The sequence below is a fragment of the Scyliorhinus torazame genome, chromosome 14 (assembly GCF_047496885.1).
Source record: "Scyliorhinus torazame isolate Kashiwa2021f chromosome 14, sScyTor2.1, whole genome shotgun sequence".
Taxonomy (NCBI): domain Eukaryota; kingdom Metazoa; phylum Chordata; class Chondrichthyes; order Carcharhiniformes; family Scyliorhinidae; genus Scyliorhinus; species Scyliorhinus torazame.
The window spans coordinates 174203135-174208376 of NC_092720.1; the positions used below are offsets into that span (position 1 = coordinate 174203135).

The 5242-nt window shown below is 44.4% G+C and overlaps 1 non-coding gene across 1 annotated transcript; it reads left to right on the top strand.

The window, feature by feature from the left end:
* The first annotated feature begins 4800 nt into the window (after nt 1-4800).
* trnan-guu (transfer RNA asparagine (anticodon GUU)) lies at nt 4801-4874 on the top strand. The gene has a single exon. It is a non-coding gene; the product is annotated as a tRNA-Asn (tRNA).
* The last annotated feature ends 368 nt before the right edge of the window (nt 4875-5242 follow it).

Here is a 5242-nt window from a genome sequence, read left to right on the forward strand (position 1 = left end):
ACGAAGCGACACACGAAGATCGAGCACCAGTTTTGTGAATATTGGATAACTCTTCGACAAACAGAATCTGGGGAGAACGAAGCGCGCTGCCCGACTGATCAGCGACAGTCAAGACACATTTCCCTTGTTTAGAATTATTCGAGAAATTAACTGATATTTAGAAAATAAGAAAAATGTCCTTACTTCACATCAGATAATACACTTTCATTTTAGTTTCATTGCGAAGATCTGGAGGCAGAAAATACAACAATGGCTCGAATGAAGAAACAGGAGGCGCGTTATTGACAGGGCTACGGATAATGATGTAGTCTTCGTTCTGCGACACAAAGTCACCCTGGCTTGAAACACAGACTCCGTTCGCTCTCCACAGATGCTGTCAGACCTGTTGAGATTTCCCAGCCTTTTGTCTTTTTGTTCCAGATTGGTGCATCAGCAAGAATTTGTTGTTACGATGTGGACAAGATGAATTCCTTCCATTATAATTTGTCTTGTTTATTAGAGTAAAAGCTGCATTTGTCGTCTCTGTGGCGCAGTCGGAGAGTGCGTTCGGCTGTTTATCGCAAAGTTAGTGGTTCGCTCCCACCCAGAGACGAAGTGTTATCCCACCCACGGATGAAGTGTTTTTTGTACTTCGTACCTCTGTGGGATCGAATTCACCCACCTTGGAGCATTTTACATTTCATGTCACATTGATTTGATTTCGTTCCTCCGGTTCCAATATTAAACACGCCAAATGCTGTCATTCTAATTTTAAACAGTCAGTTCACATCCAAAGAGTGAATCAATATTAATTTGAATTGCCAGAGAAAGACATTCGCCCCAATAGCAACAGTGGGACCAAAGCGCCCTAGATTTTTCTCTTTGGATCAAAGAGACGGCGAATGAGAGGGGCTTAAAAGTGCAGCTGGTTTGTGGGCGGAGATGTTAAATCGTGGAAATAGAGAGAGAGTTTGTTTGCACTGACAATATTCAGGAATGAGAGGAAAGGAATACAGGGTGAACTCGTTTCAAAAAATCAGCAGGGGACGACGTGACCAAGTTCCTCCGTAGAATACCCGTAACCTGGTCCGTTGATCATGGCCAGTCCAGCTCACCTGCCAATCTATGTTCAATATGGCACACTTTCGCATGGCCAATCCACCGAACGTTCACATCTTTGGACTGTGGGAGGGACCTCCAGAACGCGGAGAAAACCGATGCAGTCACCGGGAGAACGTCCTAATAGCATATTTTTGGGATGAATATCGAAATTGTTCTGTATTAGAAATTATAGCGGTTGCATTGTTATTTTTATGAGCAAAGGCTAAAGCGTATATATACCTTAGAATCATAGAATCATAGAAGTTTACAGCATGGAAACAGGCCCTTCGGCCTAACCAGTCCATGCCGCCCAGTTTTTACCATTAAGCTAATCCCAGTTGCCCGCACTTGGCCCATAACCCTCTATACCCATCTTACCCATGTAACTATCTAAATGCTTTTTAAAAGACACAATTGTACCCACCTCTACTACTACCTCTGGCAGCACATTCCAGACACTCACTACCCTCTGAGTGAAGAAATTGCCCCTCTGGGTCCTTCTGAATGTCTCCCCTCTCACCTTAAACCTATGCCCTCTAGTTCTAGACTCCCCTACCTTTGGGCAAAGATGTTGACTATCTACCTTATCTATGCCCCTCATTATTTTATAGACCTCTATAAGATCAGCCCTAAGCCTCCTACGCTCCAGGGAAAAAAGTCCCACTCTATCCAGCCTCTCCTTATAACTCGAACCATCAAGTCCCGGCAACATCCTAGTAAATCTTTTCTGCACTCTTTCTAGTTTAATAATACCCTTTCTATAATAGGGTGACCAGAACTGCACACAGTATTCCAAGTGTGGCCGTACCAATGTCTTGTACAACTTCAACAAGACGTCCCAACTCCTGTATTCAATGTTCTGACCAATGAAACCAAGCATGCCGAATGCTTTCTTCACCACCCTGTCCACCTGCGACTCCACCTTCAAGGAGCTATGAACCTGTACTCCTATATCTCTTTGTTCTATAACTCTCCCCAACGCCATACCATTAACTGAGTAGGTCCTGGCCTGATTCGATCTGCCAAAATGCATCACCTCACATTTATCTAAATTAAACTCCATCTGCTATTCGTCGGCCCACTGGCCTAATTGATCAAGATCCCGTTGCAATCCTAGATAACCTTCTTCGCTATCCACTGTGCCACCAATCTTCGTGCCATCTGCAAACTTACTAACCATGCCTCCTAAATTCTCATCCAAATCATTAATATAAATCACAAATAACAGTGGACCCAGCACCGATCCCTGAGGCATACCACTGGTCACAGGCCTCCAGTTTGAAAAACAACCCTCTACAACCACCCTCTGTCTTCTGTCGTCCAGCCAATTTTGAATCCAATTGGCAACCTCACCCTGGATCCCGTGAGCTTTAACCTTCTGCAACAACCTACCATGCGGTATCTTGTCAAAGGCTTTGCTAAAGTCCATGTAGACTACGTCTACTGCACTGCCCTCATCTACCTTCTTGGACACCCCCTCAAAAAACTCAATCAGATTTGTGAGACATGATTTTCCACGCACAAAGCCACGCTGACTGACCCGAATCAGTCCTTGCCTCTCTAAATGCTTGTAGATCCTGTCTCTCAAAATACCTTCTAGCAACTTACCTACTACAGACGTTAGGCTCACCGGTCTGTAGTTCCTAGGCTTTTCCCTGCTGCCCTTCTTAAACAAGGGCACAACATTCGCCACTCTCCAATCTTCAGGCACCTCACCTGTGGCTGCCGATGATTCAAATATCTCTGTTTGGGGACCCGCAATTTCCTCCCTAGCCTCCCACAACATCCTGGGATACATTTCATCAGGTCCCGGGGATTTATCTACCTTGATGCGCTTTAAGACTTCCAGCACCTCCTCCTCTGTAATATGCACACTTCTCAAGACATTACTATTTATTTCCCTTAGTTTCCTAACATCCATGCCTTTCTCCACCGTGAATACCGATGAGAAATATTCATTCAGGATCTCACCCAACTCTTGTGGCTCTGCACATAGATGTCCTTGTTGATCCTTAAGAGGCCCTACTCTGTCCCTAGTTACTCTTTTTCCCTTTATGTATCTGTAGAAGCTCTTTGGATTCTCCTTTGCATTATTTGCCAAAGCAATTTCATGTCCCCTTTTTGCCCTCCTGATTTCCCTCTTAACTCTATTTCGACAATCTCTATATTCTTCAAGGGATCCACTTGATCCCAGTTGTTTATGTACATCATATGCCTCCTTCTTCTTTTTGACCAGAGTCTCAATATCTCGAGTCATCCAGGGTTCCCTACTTCTACCAGCCTTGCCCTTTACTCTAAAGGGAATGTGCTTACCCTGAACCCTGGTTAACACATTTTTAAAAGCCTCCCATTTACCAGCCGTCCCTTTGCCTGCCAACAGTCCCCCCCAATCTACCTCTGAAAGTTCCTGTCTGATACCATCAAAATTGGCCTTGCCCCAATTAAGAATTTTAACTCTTGGGCCAGACCTATCATTCTCCATAGGTATCTTAAAACTAATGGAGTTATGGTCACTTGTCCCAAAGTGACCTTGTTGCAGGAAAATTATTATGGAACCAATGTAAAGGCGTCCAAACTGTGTATCTACTAAAGTTGTAATTAGAGGGTCATAAAGTGTGGGCCATGAAAGATTACAAACAGTTGATGACGAAGTACATCGACAGTTACAGGTTGCATCGGCGGTAACGTATTGCGCCGTGATCGTCTCGTGGTGACTACTCTGCGTTGGGGTCCGCAGCAACCTCTGTCCGAATCCGAGTCACGGCAGCGTTAAGTTGATGTGTTTTTCCCAAATGAATGGATGAGGAATTCTCTGTGTAAAGGCCTCTTTAAAACGGGGTCGCAACTGAGTGCATGTGTGTGCTCCTGTTTGAGGCACTAGAATCCAAACTGTTGTGAATACGAGAATCTCCTCATTTCCAGGTGTTATATTTTAACGAGTCTCATCAAACATAATCCTCCGGTTCTTGTCTTTTTGGAAGTGAGAACAGCCTCAATTTGCTGCATCAGCTTCTTCGCCCATTCACCCAAAATGTTCAAGTGTCTCAACCAAATACCCACTGAACATTCTGTATACCTGGAGAATAATCTTGGCCTCGATAGTCTCTCCATATAAATGAATTTCCTGACATCTGGTCATGATGCAATGAGGAGGAATGGGCCGAATCTTGGGAAATAGAGCCAGCTGGCAGTGGCGAAAACGAAAACGAAGCGACACACGAAAACCAAGCACCAGTTTTGACAATGTTGGGAAACACTTCGAGAAACAGAATCCGGTGAGAACGAAGGACGCAGCCCGACTGATCAGCGACAGTCAAGAGACATTTCCCTTATTTAGAATGATTTGAGAAATTAACTGAGATTTATAAACTAAGAAAACTGTCCTTACTGAACATCAGAAAATACAGTTTCATTTTAGTTTCATTGCGAATATCTAGTGGCAGAAAATGCAAGAATGGCTCGAATGTAGAAGGCTCGAGGCGCGTTATTGACTGGGCTAAATAGTGTAGTCTTCGTTCTGTGACACAACGTCAACCTGGCTTGAAACACAGACTACGTTCTCGCTCCACAGAGGATTTCACACCTGCTGAGATTGCCCAGCGTTTTGTGTTTTTGTTCCAGATTGGTGCATCAGCAAGAATTTGCTGTTCGGATGTGGACAAGATGAGACTTTTTCGATCATAATTTGACATGTTTTTTCGAGGTGCTGCAGCGTTTGTCGTCTCTGTGGCGCAATCGATTAGCGCGTTCGGCTGTTAACTGGAAAGGTGGTGGTTCGATACCACCCAGGGACGAAGTGTTATCCCACCGCCTGAAGGAGTTGTTTTTATCCCTCTGTGGGAACGAATCACCCACGTTGGTGCTTTTTATAATTCATGCCACATTGATCTGATATCTTTCCTCCGGTTTCAATATTAAACACGCCAAATGCTGTCATTCTGATTTTAGTAAGAAGCCTTACAACGCCAGGGTAAAGTCAAACAGGTTTGTTTCGATATCACCAGCTTTCGGAGCGCTGCTCCTGCCTTAGATTCACCTGTGGAAGGAACGGCGTTCCGAAAGCTAGTGATATCGAAACAAACCTGTTGGACTTTAACCGGGTGTTGTAAGACTTTTTACTGTGCTCACCCCAGTCCAACGCCAGCATCTCCACATTCTGATT